The 22590-nt window shown below is 37.8% G+C and overlaps 1 long non-coding RNA gene across 2 annotated transcripts; it reads left to right on the top strand.

Annotated features, from left to right (window-relative positions):
• Positions 1-19790: 19790 nt before the first annotated feature.
• On the top strand, positions 19791-22397 carry LOC110864766. 2 transcript variants are annotated; one of them, XR_002550084.2, is made up of 3 exons: positions 19791-20252; positions 20787-20915; positions 21090-22397. It is a non-coding gene; the product is annotated as an uncharacterized LOC110864766 (long non-coding RNA). The 2 variants fall into 2 exon arrangements; XR_002550086.2 differs by having other exon boundaries at positions 20784-20915.
• The last annotated feature ends 193 nt before the right edge of the window (positions 22398-22590 follow it).

Below are 22590 nucleotides of genomic sequence, written 5' to 3'. Positions count from 1 at the left end.
ATGTTGTTAAACGTGGAGGTAACGTCGGAAATCTGCGGAAAATCGCCTTGAACCAGAGCGTTTTCGGCAAAACGGGGCGTGTGGAATGAGGTAACTATTATGAAATGAGGGTTTTATCCCGACAGTTGCGTCGACACGGCCCCGTGTCCAGCGGACACGGCCTCATGCCGAGCAAAAGTTTGAAATTTTTTTTTGTGCTCGTGTGAGTGCCCATTTTTCCGAAGACATGGTTAAAAGACTTACCGGTTTCGATGTATACTCGCTTGTTTGTAACATAGCGGGTATGATGTGGGTGCTTTTCATTCATTAACCGTTTGAAGCGAGATCTCCTCCTCTTCATCCTCAATGGATCCTCGGTAGAGTTTTAGCCGTTGGCCATTGACTTTAAATGGAATACCATTTCGAGCTTTAATTTCTACTGCACCGTGAGGAAAGACATAGGTGACGGAAAAAGGTCCTGACCACCTAGATTTTAGTTTACCAGGAAATAATCGAAGTCGTGAATTAAACAACAGAACTTGGTCTCCTACCCGAAATTCATTAGGCTTAATATATTTATTGTGTAAATTTTTCATTCTTTCCTTATAAATTTCAGAGTTAGAGTATGCATAATTCCTTAATTCGTCTAATTCATTCATTTGACAGAATCGATTTTTACCTGCAGTTTCTAAGTCTAAGTTTACGCTTTTTATTGCCTAGTTGTAGGATCGGTTTTGACCTGAATGAGTCGTTCGGAAGAGCTCTCGTACGTTTCAGAGGCGGAAACTAAGAAACGCACTTGAAAACAGCTAGAAAATTACTTTAAACCTCTTGTATATGGAATTGACAATGTTTACAGTGAGAGGAAATACCGGCAGCACTTCGGTATCAACTAACCTGACTGTTACAAATGACATTGACAACAACCTATTTATAGTAACAGCCTATCGTTTGAAATCCTTCAAACGATCACACTTACTTTCAAACGAACACTATTCAAACGGACACCTCACTCAAACGGTTATCTTCAAACGGTTGGGCCTTCAAGATGGGCTTTGGCCATGTTATTTCAAACGATCATGACATCTAATTGGATGATTCAAATGGTTGACTCTCATTGGACCCTTCAAACGATTGGCAAATCATCATTTCATATTTCATGCACAATCTTCTTGACTTCACGTGAACATTGTTGACTATTCATGAGATGATGATGCAAGGAATGATGTCACAAGGATGATGTCATCATCAAGAATGATGACATCATTCTTGTTCCGTACTGCAACGAACCCGAGACTCGACATAAGACGAAGACGACAGATGACTGCACCAACACTAGTAGGCCCTGTGAGCTATTTCTACTGGCAAGTGACAACTTTTTCCATAGACAAGCTTATATGGGGTTGTGCCTATAGTGGTTTTATAAGCAGTTCGAAAAGCCCATAAAGCATCATCTAATTTATCAGCCCATTCCTTTTTATTTCACCCTACGGTTTTTTCAAGTATTCATTTTAAACCTCGGTTAGTCACTTCGGCTTGTCCATTTGTTTGAGGGTGATATGCTGTTGAGACCCGGTGATAGACCCCATACCTTGTTAACATTTTTTCGAGTTGATGATTGCAAAAATGGGTACCCCTATCACTTATCAAAGCTTTTGATGTTCCAAAATGAGAGAATAATTTTTTCAGAAATTTTACCACTACTCTTCCATCGTTTGTTGGAAGAGCTTCGGCCTCTGCCCATTTAGACAATTAATTGACTGCCACAAGTATATATTTGTTTCCTTTTGACGGTGGGAAGGGTCCCATGAAATCGAGTCCCCACACATCAAAGATTTCACAAACGAGAATGCCGTTTTGAGGCATTTCGTTTTTGGAAGAAATATTACCTGATCTTTGGCAAGCATCACATGTCTTTACAAGATCTTGTGTATCTTTGTAAATGGTTGGCCAATAAAATCCTGAATCAAATACCTTTCGTGCGGTACTAGCAGCACCATGATGTCCTTTGTATGGACCTTCATGACAATGACGGAGAATTCTTCGTGCTTCATTACCATGGACACACCTTCGGATGAGTTGGTCGGCACACATTTTGAAAAGATAAGGGTCTTCCCAAAAGTAATGCTTTACATCAGCAAATAATTTCTTTCTTTGATGATGCGGCCATCCTTTGGTGGCTATACCACTAGCTAAATAATTAGCATAGTCGGCATACCACGGTTCTTGTCTGCTCTCCACCATTTCCAAGGATTCTGTGGGAAATTTTTCGTTGATCTGCTCGTCCCTTGTTGCCTCCAAAGCTGGGTCTTCTAGGCGTGAAAGATGATATGCAGCAGTGTTTTCTGCTCCTCTTTTGTCTTTGATTTCAATGTCGAACTCTTGGAGGAGTAGAATCCATCTGATCAAATGGGGGTTCGCGTCTTGTTTCTTGAAGAGGTATCGGATAGCTACATGATCTGTATAGACTATAGTTTTAGAAAGAACAAGGTAAGAACGTAATTTATCAAAAGCAAATACCACAGATAGTAACTCTTTTTCTGTAGTTGTGTAATTTTCTTGTGCATCGTTAAGCGTTTTACTAGCATAATAAATTGGGTGGAAATGCTTTTCTTTTCTTTGTCCCAAGACTGCTCCAACAGCAAAGTCACTTGCATCACACATGATTTCGAAGGGAAATTTCCAATCAGGCGCTATCATGATAGGTGCATTGACTAGCATTTCCTTGAGGGTTAGAAATGCTTGATTGCAATCCTTGTCAAAGATGAAAGGTGCATCTTTTTCAAGTAATTTTGTTAGAGGTCTTGAAATTTTTGAAAAGTCCTTGATAAACCTTCTATAAAATCCGGCATGCCCTAAGAAACTTCTGATTGCTCTAACGGAGGATGGTGGAAGTAATCGAGAAATAGTTTCTATTTTTGCTCGATCAACTTCCATACCTTCGCTTGAGATTTTATGACCGAGTACTATTCCCTCTGTTACCATGAAATGGCATTTTTCCTAGTCAAGGGCGAGGTTAGTTTCCTCACATCGGGATAGCATTCGTTCAAGGTTATCGAGGCATTGGTCATATGAGTCTCCAAAGATAGAAAAGTCGTACATGAAGACTTCCATTGTCTTTTCTATCATGTCATGGAAAATGGCTACCATACAACGTTGGAATGTTGCAGGTGCATTACATAGACCGAATGGCATGCGTCGATAGGCGAAAGTTCCGTAGGGGTGTCACACCCCGTCCCGCAGCGGAAAAGGTGACCGGGGCATGATCGGGTTAACTCGAGAGCTTATGACTTGCTATTGCGTGTTTTAAATTATCATTAATTCATAACAAATGTTTCATGAAACAAATAATTCAAATAAACAATTACAAAGAGACATTTATCAATAACCACTAAGCTAATCCGTTTCTTGTTAACTAAGGCCCATCCTATGTCCAATCTTCTCTTCGTACCTGTTAACCTGTATCATGTGTAAAAATGGTTTTTGGGTCAACAAAAGTTGGCGAGTGAACCTTATTGTTATTGGAAAAATAACATGTTTAAGTTTGATTTATTTTGAAAACGTGCGTTAACCAATGTAAGTAAATATGTTGTATGTCATATATCATAACTCGTAACACAATCTCAAACAATAAACAAGCCAATTGAAATGATTCAATAAATGTATGCATGTTGCACGGTATTATGGTGTGCCAATGAATGAATGAATGAATGTTGCATGGTATTATGGTGTGCTGCAAGATCTAAGCTCAATCAAATGGAGCTGACCTCGTATGGTTGGCAACGCCAAGTTCCGCTCATAGGTAATGGGGAACAGACGAGCCTATGATGATGTGAGATCCAAAATGTATGAAACACACCAAGTGATAAACAACCAAACTACACATAACACAACCTCAAACAATAAACAAACCAAATATAATGATTCATATGAATGTATGCATGTTGCACGGTATTGCGGTGTGCTGCAAGGTCTAAGCTCAATCAAACGGGGCTGACCTGGTATGGGTGGCAACGTCAAGATCCGACCATAGGTAATGGGGAACCGACGAGCCTATGATGATGTGATGTCCAAAATGAATGAAATGCGCCAACATGATAAACAATCAAACAACACATAACATAGATACTCCACATAATGGTAATTGCACGGAATTGAACTTGTAAAATGCGATAAAAACATTGCGACACATGATGCACCCCGAAACGTATAAATAAAATAAAAAAAGGGGAGTTGTAAGATTCACTCACAGTGGTTGCGTTTACGATTCCTTGTACAATGACGCACGAGTAAAAAAATTGCGAAACCGAACGAACGAAACGGATATCCGAAACGCGTGATCACGAGTTCCCGTTGTGAACTTTCGATGAGGTTGCGTGATTCCGGCGACGAATCGTAGCTCTGGCAGGGACGTGCAATAAATCCAAGATAGCTCTTGATGTCGTTTGTGAGTGTGTGCGAGGGTGTCGAGATATGTGGGTTTCCTAGATCAATCACATGTCGTATATATAAGTTTCTCCTAAACGCGTTTCGGACTCGTGATGTTAGCGTGATTTGGAGTTTCCGAAAGCAAAAGAAAATGATGAATAATTTATGAATCGTAGTCCAGATTCTTGATTATCATAAAGATGGAAACTTCCATCACCGTAATTACGAAAATCGTGGCCAATCTTGTTAGAAAAAGAAACACAGTTAGTTGTTAGTACTGTCATCCTTGGCGGCAAAATGAAAGAAGAAAAGAAAGTAAAAATTGAACTTTGGCACAAACGGCCCCTATGGTTATGGTCTTGATTGAAAGGTTAATTTAGTTTTTTTTTAAGGTTTAAAACACCAAAAAAATAACTTTATATCTATAATAATCATTAATCGAAGGATCCAGTTACATATGGTTTTGATCTAAATTTTCAAAATGTCATAACAAGCCCCTTTAACTCTATTAATCAAACTAAACTGGCTACTAACTTGTTTAATCCTCAACAAAACTAACTTGGTTAAGTTACGGAATTAATGTTTGAAATATTAATAAACAACTTAATCTATATTAGGATAAATTCTTCAACGGTTATTTATTTCGAGAAAATTTTCGTGATTTCAAGGTTATGATCCGAATTTTCAAAACGGGTCGGATTTTTGGGAGCCCAATTTGTCGGGTGTTACAGTCTCCCCTACTTTTAGGAATTTCGTCTCGAAATTAAGAGGAAACCATAATTGGTAACTGTTTTAGCATTTAAGGTAGAAACAAAGTAGGGTTTAGGTTCGATTGTGGCGGTAACGTTCCTGGTAAAGGAATCGTTCTTTGTTGCCAGAGGTGTAAAAATGAAAAGCGTCCTAACACGGTGATGGTTGGTATCATGACAAGGATTAGTTGTAATCATGATGTCTAATTGGAATTTACATCATGAAAGAGATTTTGAGGCAATCGAAGCGTCATAATAATATGGTTACACATGGAATCACAAAACGAATCTTTAAACACTTCGTTATCCAAACTGAGATCGACACTACTTACAAAAACCTCTCATGACAATATAACAAAGGTTTTGATCCTTTGACAAGAACACTTATATATAGGAAGTACCAGCGGCGTATCCACCATGTCCTTGTCAAATTTTCATTGTCTTTGTTATCTAGTCATGATTAGTTCCATGTGACTTATCCTAAAATCTACCAAACATACCAAACACAACAACCAATGTTTGAGTCTCGAATCCGAAGAAAGCAAGACTAAATGATGGCGGTACCTCTATCTGGTGTTATAAGGAAGTGGTCAGCCTATGAAAAAGTGAGACGTGACCCACTTTCCCTAAGTTATGAAACGAGGTCTACCGTGATGTATGATGAAATGAGATGAAATTTAATTGATGTAAAATGACATGATATGTAATGGAAAACAATTGTCGTAGCATAGGATTAATTGCAATGATGGAATAATATGAAACAATGGTAACTTGAAACGTTAAAACCCAAAGTGAAAACAATTGTAACATGAATAGTCTAAACAAGAAATAGAATTGATAAGAGCTTGGAATGGATATAAAAATAAACAACTGGAGCGGAGCCATGAGTCTTCATGGTGGAAGAACTAGTTGGGTTGCTCATTCGCACCGTTGTCGTTAACCTCAGTTGGGTTCGCGTTGATGTTGTAGGCTCTACCCCTTGCTGGTGGGGGTGTTGGATTTGCCTGGTTCGCTTGGTTAGCTGGGTTTGCTTGAGCTTGCCCGCTAATGATGTTAACCAGCCTAGGGCACGTGCTTCTGAAGGGGGTAGGGTCACCACAATTGAAGCAAGCTCTAATTTAGGGTACCATGGGATATTGTGGTTGTTGATAGTGTTGGATCATGTTTTGGGCAGGAGCGGGAGCTTGGTTTTGAGGGGTACGACAGGTGTTACTCAAATGCCCACAATTGGCACCCAGTCGGCAAGGAACGACGGGTTGATGGTGATAATGTAGGGTTTCTTGTTTGGGTAAGCTGGGTTGGATGCCACTTAGGTGATTGGGAAGGCTTGAAGAGGTACGACATGTTGGGCTTGGATCACAATGTTAGGAATCACGACAGCCATGCGTTTACCGGAGTTTCTGGAATCAACGCAAACGAGGTTGTGAGATTTTTTTTATGGATTTGCTAGCGGATATGCGAAAAAAAATATAAATATATGATAAAAATGAAAACGTTTGGGGTGTATTAGAAAACAACTCATGGTAACACTTTAAAAGTGTTCTTGGGCTTTGCTCGTAATTGGGCCTTGCATGCCGCCATACTTCACCTTCGTAATCATGTGGGCCCCCATGATTACCGGGCTTTCGTATGGTTCGCATGGGTTAGCCTGATAGCGTACACTAAAACCCGGAGAAAATCGAGAAATATGAATGTAATGTATGAAAGTCGGAGGGTATCCTTGGTTGGACACGATGACAATTCAAAGTAGGGTTAGTTCACACGACGTTTGGTGTGGCATGCTTTGGCCTAATAGGTCCTTCGTACTCTCATCGTTAGTCCCCAGGTAGGCAAACTGGTCCGTTGGTTTGGATTTATACGAATGCCAATCCTAGACAGGACGTCCCGACTACCGGTACTCAAACCCTTCCAGTTACTACATGCCCGTCACATGAACTCACTTTGATGAGATTTGAAAACAAAAATCACAAAATTTTGAATAACATGAAGTGAGTATTTGGAAAATGGAGGGAAATATTTTGAAAATTTAGTGAAATTCAGAACTTATAAATAGGTTTTTATAAGTTTCGTATGGTATACTGGAATGATATATATGTAACACATGTGTAGACTTCATGACATAATTATAACACATTACATGTACCACGTAATTAAGCAGCAAATAAAGTGCTTGCATGCGTTTATGTGTGAAATGACAGGAATTTAAATGCGTGAACAATAGCAAATCATAAGTTAAGCATAACATAAAATCACATAAGCACATAGGTCCTAGATGACTAAAGTATAGGTTCTAAGGGTCTAATAACCTATGCTATATCCCTAAAGTCAATAGCTCTGATACCAATCTGTCACACCCCGTCCCGCAGCGGAAAAGGTGACTGGGGCATGATCGGGTTAACTCGAGAGCTTATGACTTGCTATTACGTGTTTTAAATAATCATTAATTCATAACAAATGTTTCATGAAACAAATAATTCAAATAAACAATTACAAAGAGACATTTATCAATAACCACTAAGCTAATCCGTTTCTTGTTAACTAAGGCCCATCCTATGTCCAATCTTCTCTTCGTACCTGTTAACCTGTATCATGTGTAAAAATGGTTTTTGGGTCAACAAAAGTTGGCGAGTGAACCTTATTGTTATTGGAAAAATAATATGTTTAAGTTTGATTTATTTTGAAAACGTGCGTTAACCAATGTAAGTAAATATGTTGTATGTCATATATCATAACTCGTAACACAATCTCAAACAATAAACAAGCCAATTGAAAGGATTCAATAAATGTATGCATGTTGCATGGTATTATGGTGTGCCAATGAATGAATGAATGAATGTTGCACGGTATTATGGTGTGCTGCAAGATCTAAGCTCAATCAAATGGAGCTGACCTCGTATGGTTGGCAACGCCAAGTTCCGCTCATAGGTAATGGGGAACAGACGAGCCTATGATGATGTGAGATCCAAAATGTATGAAACACACCAAGTGATAAACAACCAAACTACACATAACACAACCTCAAACAATAAACAAACCAAATATAATGATTCATATGAATGTATGCATGTTGCACGGTATTGCGGTGTGCTGCAAGGTCTAAGCTCAATCAAACGGAGCTGACCTGGTATGGGTGGCAACGTCAAGATCCGACCATAGGTAATGGGGAACCGACGAGCCTATGATGATGTGATGTCCAAAATGAATGAAATGCGCCAACATGATAAACAATCAAACAACACATAACATAGATACTCCACATAATGGTAATTGCACGGAATTGAACTTGTAAAATGCGATAAAAACATTGCGACACATGATACACCCCGAAACGTATAAATAAAATAAAAAAAGGGGAGTTGTAAGATTCACTCACAGTGGTTGCGTTTACGATTCCTTGTACAATGACGCACGAGTAAAAAAATTGCGAAACCGAACGAACGAAACGGATATCCGAAACGCGTGATCACGAGTTCCCGTTGTGAACTTTCGACGAGGTTGCGTGATTCCGGCGACGACTCGTAGCTCCGGCAGGGACGTGCAATAAATCCAAGATAACTCTTGATGTCGTTTCTGAGTGTGTGCGAGGGTGTTGAGATATGTGGGTTTCCTAGATCAATCACATGTCGTATATATAAGTTTCTCCTAAACGCGTTTCGGACTCGTGATGTTAGCGTGATTTGGAGTTTCCGAAAGCAAAAGAAAATGATGAATAATTTATGAATCGTAGTCCAGGTTCTTGATTATCATAAAGATGGAAACTTCCATCACCGTAATTACGAAAATCGTGGCCAATCTTGTTAAAAAAAGAAACACAGTTAGTTGTTAGTACTGTCATCCTTGGCGGCAAAATGAAAGAAGAAAAGAAAGTAAAAATTGAACTTTGGCACAAACGGCCCCTATGGTTATGGTCTTGATTGAAAGGTTAATTTAGTTTTTTTTAAGGTTTAAAACACCAAAAAAAAAAAATAACTTTATATCTATAATAATCATTAATCGAAGGATCCAGTTACATATGGTTTTGATCTAAATTTTCAAAATGTCATAACAAGCCCCTTTAACTCTATTAATCAAACTAAACTGGCTACTAACTTGTTTAATCCTCAACAAAACTAACTTGGTTAAGTTACGGAATTAATGTTTGAAATATTAATAAACAACCTAATCTATATTAGGATAAATTCTTCATCGGTTATTTATTTCGAGAAAATTTTCGTGATTTCAAGGTTATGATCCGAATTTTCAAAACTGGTCGGATTTTTGGGAGCCCAATTTGTCGGGTGTTACAAGGGGCATGTGAAAGTTGTCTTTTCTTGGTCTTCAGGTGCTATCGGGATTTGAAAGTAACCTGAAAAACCATCCAAGAAACAGTAAAATTTATGACCGGATAGTCGTTTTAACATTTGATCAATGAAGGGCAAAGGAAAGTGGTCTTTCCTTGTTGCTTCATTTAATCGTCTATAGTCTATACAAACTCTCCATCCTGTGACGGTTCTTGTTGGTATTAATTCATTTTTTTCATTAGTTATTACCGTCATACCTCCTTTCTTTGGGACTACTTGGACGGGACTTACCCATGGACTATCGGAGATAGGATAGATTAGTCCGGCGTCAAGTAACTTGATGACTTAATTTTTAACCACTTCTTGCACATTGGGATTTACTCTTCGTTGTGGTTGTATCACTGTTTTGTAGTCATCATTCATTAAAATTTTGTGCGTGCACATGGAGGGACTTATTCCTTTAATATCTACAAGCTTCTAAGCAATCGCATTTTTGTGTTTTTTAAGAAGATTAACTAATTTTTCTTTTTCTACGCTAGTTAATTTAGATGAAATAATTACAAGTAAATTACCACCTTTGTCTAGAAAAGCATATTCCAAACCTTTAGGAAGTTCTTTGAGCTCAATGGATGGGTCTTTAGAAGACACCTTATTTTGTTGCTCATCTAGATCAAGAACCTTAAAAGTTTGTTCTATGGCGACCTCTTCTTCAACAAAGTGGTCATCTTCTTCAGTTGTATCGGGTGGCTCATCTTCATCTTCAATTAGGGGGTCATTATTGCCAAAAGGATATTTCATTGAACGCTCAAGATCTATGCTTATTTTGAATGCCCCTAATTGAAGAGGAAGATTGTTAAATTTCCGGTTTTTCAAAGCTTCATGAGTTTTCACAAAAGGTTTTCCCAAGACTAGAGGAGCGTCATCGAGGATGACAAAGTCGGTTGGAATAACCAATTGATTTGTTTAAACCAAGACATCCTCAACTACACTGATTGATTTTATTACCTTCCGATTGGATAGAAAGATGGGTATTTGAAGTGGAGCGAAATCACTAATACTTAATTTTTCAAAAATGTAGTTAGGCATTATATTAACACAAAGATCTTTATCAATAGTGATATTACTAATAAAGGAATTTTGAAAGAAACATGGAACCGGTGTAATGTTAATTTCAAACGGATCTTCTTTTATTAGCGAGGTTTGATCATTAGTTAACTTAACACTTACCATTTCTTCAATTTTAGTACTAGTGTTTAGCTCTTTTAAAAACTTAGCATGAGGGGTTACTAAACAATGATTTTCAAAAGAAGGTGACAAGAGATTAATTTCTTCAAAATTGGACTCTTCTTGTAATTTAGCGTTATTGACCTCACCTCTTTCGTTGTTTAACTCATGTGTCGGTTTTTCACTTATTTGTTCTTCCATTTTTACATTTTCAACTATCGTTTCTTTTAATTCTTCTCTTGCGCGGGACTCCTCTTCCCTTGCGCGAGATTCTTTTATGCATCGTTCGATAGTTTTAATGTGTTCTAATATCCTATTGGTCACTTCGGTGATAGAGAAAGGATCAGGATTCTCAAAGCTTGAATTCGGTTGTTCGATCCTTGGTTCTTCATAGTACTCATATGAAGTAGATGGTTCACACCATTGTTCTTCATTGTAAGTATATGATGGATAAGGGTCGAAACTTTGTTCTTCATAGCACTCATATGAGGTGGGTTGTTCACGCCATGGTTCCTCATAATAAGTGTATGAAGGTGGCGGCTCATATCTTGACTTTTCAAAGTATGAGTATGAAGGCTCATACCTTGGTTCATCAAAATATGAGTATGAGGGAGGAGGTTCATACCTTTGGTCTTCACAGGATGTGTATGATGTTGATGGCTCGTACCTGGGCTCCTCATAATAGTTGTATGAAGCGGATGGTTGAAACAAGTTACAATATTGTACCGAGTGCGAGTTTCCACAATTAGTGCAATAGTCTCTCATATAATCATCCTCCTCATAGGTGTAGTTGTAACCTCCTGAGTATTGATCCATAAGAATCACTCAGCAGACTACAACCGAGTCTCGGGACCAGAAAACAAAAACAAAGACGGAAACAGAAGGCTGGACACGGCCCCGTGTCTGGTGAACACGGCCCCGTGTTCAGGGTCTGTATCTGGGCGTTTTAATTAAAGTTACTGGTCATGTTGGACACGGGGGCGTGTTCAGTGAGCACGGCCCCGTGTTCAGACTCTGTATCTGGGTATCTAACTAAAAAATATGCAGCACGGGGGCGTGTTCAGTGAGCACGGCCCCGTGTTCAGGCTACTGTAAATGCAAACTAAACTAAAATGCAGAAAAATGTGCGCGCGTTTTAAAAAGGTTTTGAAAAACTGATTAGGCCGTTGATTTTAAGCTTTCTTAAAATCCTTGTGTCCCCGGCAACGGCGCCAAAAACTTGATGCGTGTGTAGTGTAATATATTTTAGATGTATATTTAAAGCCCTTTTTACACTTTTAGCCAAGTTTTAAATTTATAAAACACAATATTTACTAACACTAAACACATATATGGGCAAGTGTACCCATCGTTGACGTAGTATAGTGTTGGTAAGATACCGAGGTCGTCCAAGGACACAAGAGCTTTTAGTACCGGTTTATCCTCAACGTCTAACCAAATCAAAATGTTAGAAAAGATTTTTAAACTAAGAAAATAAAAACTAACTAAATGCTGAAAATAAAAATAAAAATAAAAACAGATAGACAAGATGAATCACTTGGATCCGACTCGTGTATTAGTATAACCTTTGATTATTTTCGCATTTTTGCACTTGTTTAAGAGATTATCTTAGTTATTGTAGTAGGCCCCTCTTTTGAAGACGACGTTACCCTCAACCCAGTAGTTTGAGTCAGCAAGGATACAATCCGAAAGGGTCGGATTATTGAAAGATAATGAATTAAGTTATTAATGCAAATTATGGTAGGCCCCTCTTTTGGAGGTGACGTTACCCTCGACTAAGTAGTCTGAGTCAGCAGGGATACAGTCCTAAATAGACGGGTTATAGTATTAATAGTAGTTAACTTATGAGGGGGTCAAAGAGTTTGGATCCCCGCCATCCAATACCTATGGGCATTGAAGGAGATCCTACTAAATTTGACCCAGGTCCCTTGCAGGACCTCTAAACGCTAAACAAGGGCAAGACCCTTACCAAACCGTTCCCTTAACCCCCCGACCAGGTAGCCAACATACCTCCATATAGACCGTGGAGATATGAATGGTGAAAATCTTTTATTTTATATAGACAGTAAAATAATGCCAAGACACCACGGACAAACGATAAGGAAAGATCACCTTCAACATAAGCAACTAGTTATTAAAGTCATTAATACAAAACCAAATAAAAAGTGCAAAAGATTAAAAATAGAAAGTATTATACTAAACACTTGTCTTCACCAAGTGATGTAAGAGACTTAGGCAAACATGGCCTTGATTGTCAAGAACTCTTACGATCAATCTTGGATCCCGAGACGACTCACACACTCTATGATGGACAATGGATGATGGTGTTGTGATGGTGGTGGGTGGTGGATGAAGTGTGAGAGAGGTGGTGTGCCAAGGGATGAGTTGCAATGAAACCAAGCACTCCTATTTATAGGCTGAACAGAAGGCTGGGCACGGCCCCGTGTCCGCTGGACACGGCCCCGTGCCTGTCTGACACTCTCTCTCTTCATTAATTGTAATTCGCAATTACAATTAATGCGCCTGTTGTACTTTCGTCACGCCCCCGTGTTCACTGGGCACGGCCCCGTGGTGGGCAATAGAAGCTTCTATAGGTTTGTCTTATCTGCTGCTTCTTGGGCACGACCCCGTGCTGGCTGAGCACGGGGCGTGTTCAGTCTTCTGCCTTCTCTATTTTGCTTGGGAGGATGCTGTTGAGGGGCCGGGCAATCCACTTATGTTCCTTTTCTTGTATTTATGTTAGATTTAGCTGTCTTTTTGCTTCTTTTGTGAATTTGAGCTCATTTAATCCTGAAAATACAAAAGGAAGACAAAAACACTCTTTTTCCAACATTAGTACTTAAAAAGGGTTAGTTTTATGCCTCATTTGATGTAATTTATATGTTGCATTTTACACACATCATGTTGCATTGGTGGTTGTTGCACCGGCCTTTGAAATTGGGGTTGTTGATATTGTGGATGAGCTTGTTGTAAAGGCATTGGCCGTTGAAACTGTGGCCCGTGTGGCCGAATTTGTTGTACCTCCGTTGGTGGCCTACCCATATCTTGAACTTGTTGCAATTGTTGACCTTGTTGATGAACCATTCCTCCTTGAGGTCCCAAATTACCTCCATCACCTCCATAGTAATAACCTTCTTCTTCGTATCCTCTAAATTCTTCTTTATATCCATCATCATATCCATCTCATCCTATACCCGAAATTGCACAAACTGAGGAGATGAATATTGGAAACCCGGTTGGTTCGGTGGTCGATATGTAGAAGTAGTATGAGTGATAGTTGAACTTGGTGGTATTGGGTAAGTAGAAGATGATTGACCGGAAGCTGGAAAAAAGTATGAAAGTGATGGAACCGTTGAGGAAGGGCTATAGGTGAGGGTAGGTTCTATTTGGGTAGTAGTAGGTGATGTAGTGTTAGTTGGGCTAACTTCATGTGGTGGAGTAGGATTGGTAGTGGAATTTGGAATGGTGGTATTTGGTGAAGGTTGTGATGATGAAGGAACGAAAGATGGTGTAGGTTGACCCGTAGTGGGTGGTACTTGTGATTCATCCATGATGTTTCTAGGTGTAATAGGTGAAGTGGGTGAACCAATGATCTTGTTTACTCGTACCAAGACTCGTTTTTGCCGCAAAGTTCTTTCAATTTCCGGATCGAGTGCTAATGGTGATGACTTGTGAGAGCCTCTAGTATGCATACACCTGTAGTACCTGCACACTAAACACAACCAGCGTAAACCCGAAAATAACAAACAAAAGCTACTAAATTAACACACGTTGCGCACTACTCCCAGGCAACGGCGCCAAAACTTGACGTGATGTCGTGGTCTCACGCAAAATTTAAACCAATTACAACTAATAGATAGCAGCAAGTGGGTATCAAACACAGGGAGTTTGTGGAATGTATGTTGATTATATAGTTTTGTACTTAACTAAAATTAAACTAAATTGCAGAAAGTAAAATTAAGAAGTTTGATTGTTTGGTTTTAAGACTAAATTTATCTAACTAATTGCAAATCAAAGATTGATTGTAAAACAGATTAAAGGAAAGCGACCATCTTAGGTATCCGGTTTCGTTTGACAATTGTGCCTAAATCCAACTAGAAAGAGTCACATAGACATGACTCATGCATAAACGTTTGTTGTGATAAAAGGGAACTAAGTACTCGGATTAGAGAAATGCGAGGTTGTTACCCGATGACCAGTTAACTAATATCCAACCCTAACCCCTCCCGTGATATCTCGATTGTCAATGACCCCAAGAACGTACGGTTTAGATTAATATCAAAACATCAATCAACAATTTACAATCAAACATTCATGCATCATAATAAACTAACAAACATAGCAAGTTCATTATTCTAGAAATACGGATAAAAACACAAAAGTCATAGAGAAAACCTTCAACCTAAGATGATCACCGAAAGTTTAGCCACACATCGCTTGGTGAATCATCATAACACAAAGTATAGAGTTCATACGAATCGAAAACATAAACCGAATGTTTAGAATTGTTCATAAACACTTGCACAAGCCAAAATTCGCCCAGAACTTCTGCAAAACGTTCCCAATCATGAGATATGTGAAAAGGCACTTGAAAACGGACATATAATGGGCAGTTACACTTTTTGCGTCAGAGCCTACCATAACTTACGGTAGCTACCGTAAGTTACGGTAGCAACAAAATCCTTACGCCAGCTTGCTACTGCCATACAGTGGAATCTTGGACTTTCAGGGGCTACCGTAACTTACGGTAGTTGCCGTAAGTTACGGTAGGGTCCTGGAACTTTCCTTTTGTTCTTTGTTCAACTCCTTGAGAACCCGCAGCAATCCGTTTCCATCCAAAGCTGCGTTTTCCCCCCTTTTAAGTCCCGGACACACCTGGAACACAAACAACTGTAGTTATCTAATTCAAGACAATTACATGATCAAATGAGGGATTAACTTGTATTTTAACACATTTAAAGGTTGTCCCGTGGACCACCCGTCACAACTCTACGCAAAAAAAAAAAAAAAGATCAACTACTACTAAATGAAAGAATCAGGTGAAAACCGCAAAAAAGATTCTATTATGAGATTAGATTAACTACTACTAAATGTAATTTGGGGTTGACTGGTATGAGATAAACTGGGATTTACATGTAATTTATTTTTATCAGATGTAAAACCATCCTTATTTTTTGTTATTTTTTCCAGATGGAGACGTCTGAAACCACCGCTGTTGTTCACTGGTGTGCACGAAAGACACTAAAAACAATACCAGGACACTAATATGATGCAAACTTTCAAACAACACTAAATTTATGAAGAAAGAAAAGATACTTAATAGTGAAACTCAGAGTTAAAAACAAGCTTTATTGTTCTAATTCATTTGTGTTTCTTTGTTTAAGCAGGGGTGGTTTCATACATGCTAATTTACTTAAGAATTTGAACTATAATTCACCAAAAACAGATTGACCAGGTGGAAGCACGTTGATGGTGGCGAGCAACTGACTCGCAAAAGGAATTTTTTTACTGTTGTTCTTGTAGCGCTGTAAGTTCTCTTATTTTATATTTATACCATCATTGCTATCTTTTGATATCATTGCATTTGAAGTTTATTAGAATGCATAGTGGTCTCTGTATAATTGTAAGTTATAACATGTAAATCTCTCTTGGAAAATAAGCTAGACAAATAACTCTACACCCAACTTTTGACAATCAAAAAAATGCTCAAAGTATCCTTGATGCAGGATTGTTCATTATAAGATAATAGATTTGGGTGTATATATATCTATCTATCAAAATAAGTGGGGTAACGGGATCAGAATGGGTTGGGTCGAACCGAATATGAAATTTGTGGGTTTGGGTTTGGTATAAACGGGTTCGGGTCAGTTTCAGTCGAGCCCATGAACCCATTTAGCTAAAAGGGCCGTGTTTGGGTCGAACCCGGCGAGTTAGCGGGTTAACCCTTTAACCCATCTATTTCTAAAAAAAAATCATATAAGTTTTATTGTTTTAAATATCTAAATTAAAGTATTAACAATTGGAAAACGTAAGAACAAATAAAGAACTTTTGGGTGGAATGAGTTGTGTTCGGATCAACCGACGAAGATACGTGTAGTTTCTGGGTTCACATGTCTGACCAGTTTTTGGGTTCGCGTTGTGATTGGGTTTGTGTAAGATTTTCAGGTTCGCGTCGCGTTGGGCCCGGACGGTAAGTTTGTTTTTAAAGCTTGTTGAATAACGGCCCCAAATGGGTTTGGATTAATATGGTAGCTGTTCGGTGCAGGGAAAAATGGGTTAAGCCAACTGGAAAGTTTTTAATCCATTTTTTATTTATTTTTTATTAATACTTGCTAAAATTGAAATTAATTTTATGAATTTTGAATTCGACCAACTTGATTCATTTTCTTTTTGGGATTAGTTTTTAGCTTGACCCATTTGAACCATTGAGATAAAATAACAAAAAGACTAATTTCTAGGTAGATAAGTCCGTGTGCCTTGTATATATATATTTTTTCTGTTGTATGCGACTGTTTTTCTGGGCCTAAAGTAACTTATGGAGGTGAAGATGACCTTCTTTGCTTTTCTTTGTTTTATACCGGTCTTAACTGTTCAAAGTTTATTATTAATTTGAGATTTAATATGCATGCATGGTTGTTATCTACTAAAGAAGCTTGCCTGCAGATGTGGGGTGTGATAATTCGAATGGGTTTAGTTTCACATGTGTTTTAAGTGAAAATATTGCTGCTCCGGCCTTCATCATCATCGGATACAAAAAAATAAAGTTGTATGTAGCCAGTTATGATGTCTTACTGTTCCACGAATTTGTATCCATGTATGATGATATGTGACTGACTTTGATTTTATTTTGGAGATTTCTAGAAAGGTTATAATTAGGGCTTGAAACCATTCTGATTTCATACCTTTCAAACAAGGGCGGACCTAAAGTCAACCCAAGGTGGGCGGACGCACCCCCGGGGAAAAAAAAATTTAGTGCTAAATTCCGTCGAAAATCCCGTCCGCACCCCTTGAAATTTTTCGTCCGCACCCCTTGGAATTTTTCGACCGCAACCTTGAAATTTTTCGTCCGCACCCCTTAGGTAAAAAGTGTTATCAATTTATATTTTAAACCCAAATACCCATACCTTTATCCACTTATAACTCCTAACTAGCTAGCCCACTAAGTCTTAACCCATTAGCCAAACCCAACAATATTTCAAACTATAATAAAATAATTAAAGCCCAAAACCTTTAGAAATTCTCTCCCGCTCTCTCTCTCTCTCTCTCTCTCTCTCTCTCTCTCTCTCTCTCTTGCGTCCCTGCACTGCCAACGAACAACATCACCCAGCGACAACAGTCCAGCAGCCGGCAACCACCGTAATCAGCCACCATACCACCGTCGTTTGACACCAAATCTAACCGGAATCCGAACACGGGTAAGTTTCTTTGTTATTTTGATGATTTTGGTTGATATTATAGGAGAAAAAAGGATAATAAAGTTGTTAAATAGGTTTGAAATTTTATGTGTTTTGGTTTATGATTGTTTAGATGATTTTTAGGGTGATTATGTTGTTTATATATTTTTAGGTTGATTATGTTGTTTATATATTTTTAGGGTGATTACAACTTATCTTATGATTTCTAGGGCTTGAATAGTTGAAAGTTAAAATTGAAACATTATGTTATGGAGTGATGAACTTATGTTATATAAAGAAAGAATTGCTTAAGAAATTAGTTTTAGATGATATTTTGGATAGATTTCAAAAAATGAAAACCCGTAGGGCGTCGACGTTTTAATTATGTTTGTAACAAGGTTTGACATGGTTTTTGATGATTATATAAATTTAGTTTGATGTTCGTTTATTTTACATGACCCGACCCGACCTGATATGAACCGATTTTTTTACTTATATACCTACGGGCCTAAAATTTTTAAAAATGTTCTGCACCCCCATGGAAAAATTCCTGGATCCGCCACTGCTTTCAAAGTGTTTAACACTTGCAAATCATATTACATGAATATTGATTATATGCTTAATTATTATAGGATTTTAGTTTGGAAAGTATATTCTTAGACCACCATTTTGTCCTCCACTAATTCTTTTACGTCTAATGGAAATCTCTTTAGTAAAAATAGAACTAACCCACTACTCAGGTCTATGGCCTAGGTTAATATGGTTTGTGTGATGGTACTAGGCTACATGTCGTATTGCTTGATAAACGTGTACTGCGTTGTAAATTGTCACCGTCGTCACATTGCGTGAGTATCCTACTAAGTATAATTATACAAAAATTACAAATGATCTTTCAATCGTTTTAAGGTATGAAATATATATTGTCGACTCTGCCCAACGCATGGGTCCTCCACTAGTGTCTATATGAAGATTTAACTAAAAGGGGATGGCGGCGCAGTTTGTTCCCCGTCTACCTGCTATCCTTATGTAATTTGCCCCGTCATTAATTTAAAATATCACCATTTAATTTAAAAAAAAAAAAATTAAAAGGTTATATCCAGGCCCCTTCGACTTCTTTCAATAAACAACTTGTTCCCCAAGTAATAACATTTTTACTTTGTTATTTACATAATATCCCCTTCAAGTTAATTCATATCGAGAACATGCATCATCTCGTGGCTTGAAAATCGCGTTAATCTATACTATATTATAATGCATGAGGGAGGGGTATTTTAAGATACCCAAAAAATAAGAACTTTTCCCCCCATTTATTTATAGAAAGACCCCTAAAATGAGGGTAGTTTGGTCTTTTAAACACTATTTATTTTTTAGCCCCTAAACTTATTACACTTAAATCCTTGGGGTTTTAACAAAATTATGGGTGATGAGTTACACTTTCCCCCCTTCACAACAAACTTATATATCTTTTTATGTATTCTTGTTATATCTTATAAACTATAGTATTTTAACAAAATCTAAAGGTACCATGACGACCTACTCATTTTTTTCGACTTTTCAATAGTTGTCTTGAACAACATTGACGTACAGATTAAAATGTACAAGTAGATGATGCATTAATGTACAAGTGACTAAAGAAACGTAAATAGAAATCACAAGATGGTCATTTAAAGCGTATTGTACAAGTATATTTAATGCACCAATGTTGAACAACTATCTTAAAACAAACAACCCTTAAATCTTGTTGAGCGGGATTTCAAATTTTGAATACTCCTGATTTTCAGATCCTAAACAATATATCTCTTCTCCACCAAGCCACCCCCTCTCACCTCTGCTCCATGAATTCCTCCGCTGGTGATTATACGGGTGCTTCTTCCCTTTTTTCCGTCATTGATCACCATCTTCACCGTCAAAATCAGGTGTTGTTTAATCTATCGGTACAACGACGAGAAAACAACGATAACTGTAACTTTATGAGAACAGATCTTCGGTGACGGTAACGGTGGCGTATTCCGGCGATATTCTAGGGTTCCGGTGACATCATGTATATTCTGATGAGTTTTTGGGCAATCCTCATTTTGAAGCATGTTTCCCTTTTTCTTATAGATCGAACCTGGTAGTGACGTTTGAACTGTTTTGGTTGTTCTAGCTTCTCCGAGCTTCTGGTAACCCAAGACGACTTCCGACGAAGACGATTCAAGGTAACGTTGTACACTTGTACTCCCTTATTTCTATTTGTTGTCACCATTTTTGAGATCGTTTAGATACCTTGTTTCATCTATTTTTCCAATCGACGGTTGTGTTCGATCTTTAATTCATTGGTCACCATTGGTGCGACAGTTCGAATTGTGTTCATTTTTTGGACATTAGTAGGATTGACTATTGAGTTATAACAGTTCGAATGGGCCATACATGTTGAAAGTCGCCTTCTTAAGTATTAAATTCCTATATTTAAAAGTTGATTGTTATTGTTCTAATATAGTTTTTTTAATCACAATAACATGTTAATTGCTAATCATTGAAGTAGATTAGATAGGTGTGAGTTGCTGTTCTAAAATTAACAAAATTGCTCATGGTTGACTAAATTCTTTTTGTTGTATAATCATTGAAGGACATTTTAGACGTTAACCAACTGAAAAAAATTACACTGATTGTTTGAAACATGAAATAATATTAGACCCTTGATCTGATAAGAAACATAAATCTTTGAATGCTCACTGATTTTTGCTTAGAAGGTCAATTCTCTACTGATGATGGAACTGAATTAATACGGTTAGCTTCAAGATGTTTACAATATCAGCCACGTGAGTGCCCAAATCCAAGATCATTGGTCTCCGCTTTAATTCCTCTCCAAAAAAACCAAGGTAATATATATTTTATCATATCTAGATCTTATAAAATAGATTTCATGTATAAATTTTCTTTTCTTATAGCAGTTGATAATCTTATTCTAGATATTCAACATTACATAATTAGTTTAGAGCCTACATCCTAACACCCCCTCAAATTTGTTTACACGTTTTCATATGCATATGCAGGTGCCATCTCATGTATTAATGGGTATCCCACAAGCGTCCGCCATGCCTCTAACGGCTCCCGGAGAAAGAAATGTTTTGGAACAGTTGGGGTACAAAGATGACGAGGCTACTGCAACCGAGGTTTGTTTATGTTTTTTTTAGTAATTTAATTTTTTGTATAAGGTCTTTTTAATATCTTTTTTCCTTTTATGTTTTAGTTGAGTTGTTGCTAACACAATCTCATGTTCTTGCTTGGTTTTAAAAATTGAGAGGCGTGACGAGGTTTAAAACCGAGGTGCGTAGCGTAAAAGTGGTGGGCTTTTTGTATGATTTTAGCTGCATGTACAAGCCAAAAAAACAAAAGGTACAACAGTTAGACGCATAAAAACGCCTTGGGTCGGGCTAGAAAAGCCCAGAAAAATCCCAAAGCGTGCGCCTTTTTGGCGCTTCTTGTAATTACTCTAAGCGTTGAGCGAAAAAGCCCCAAGGTGTGCATCTCGCGCTTAAGCGCACTTTTAAAACCAAGTGTTCTTGTTGTTGAAGAAACAAACGTGAAAGAGAAAATATGTTTTTTGGGATAAGATATCATTCACAAGTAATATATAAGAGATCAATATAGGCGATAGAAAATAAGTAGACTGTATTTTAAATTGGGCAATACATTAGAAAGACTTTGAAAATGATAGTTTTGTCACATTTGAATACTTTGAAAATAGGTTTTAACCTTTTTGCCACAAATCATGTAATGGGGTGTGTGATTTTGGTGGTTAAAAGCTCATTGTGTCGAAGACATTGTTTTTAAAATTTGCATATGAACACACCGGAAGTTCAAGAACTTTGCTTCCAATATTGGCAACCAAGACCTTCCTTAGGTGATTTTCATTCTTTTATATTAGTTATACATTAAAATTTTATTGGCTTGTTGCTAGAGGTGTTAGTCTGGTCGGGTTAGTTGGGTTTCGAAAATGTAACCGAACACCGACCCAAATAAGCTTGCTTTATTCGGTGTTCGGGTTTAAAGAATTGGGTCAGTTGGGTATTTGGGTTATTTAATGGGCTGCTAAAAAATCTTGGGAATTTAGCATAGTAATGTTGTGTATTGATATCTAACTTTCTCTTAACTATATACTTACCTTGATTTTATGTTTGTTTGCTTTCACAATTTTCTCATGCATAAACAAGTTGATTCATTTTTCCTTTTGATAGCTTGTATGGAGTGATGTTTATCCCTGCTAAAAAAGGTTTGACATGTGGGGTATATATCAAGAATTTAGCCTATTTACTTATGAACTGGTCGATTTTGTCCAAGTGTACATTGTTTTCCATATGTTAAAGAGAATCCATATTAGTGCATGAAAGCTTTTTGATTTTGTTGACAGGCTGGCCATTGGGTATTCAAACCATAAGAAATATGAGACCAAGAAACAAAGATATGTTGCAGTCTTTGAGTGTCGTAATGCAAAGTGTTGCCCCCGCCGCATCGCGCGGGCACCCTACTAGTTATATGTAAAATCATATAGGG

This window comes from Helianthus annuus, chromosome 1, assembly GCF_002127325.2.
Source record: "Helianthus annuus cultivar XRQ/B chromosome 1, HanXRQr2.0-SUNRISE, whole genome shotgun sequence".
NCBI classification, from domain to species: domain Eukaryota; kingdom Viridiplantae; phylum Streptophyta; class Magnoliopsida; order Asterales; family Asteraceae; genus Helianthus; species Helianthus annuus.
Note: the sequence above shows the minus strand (reverse complement) of the source record. Positions and strands in the feature narration are given on the sequence as shown.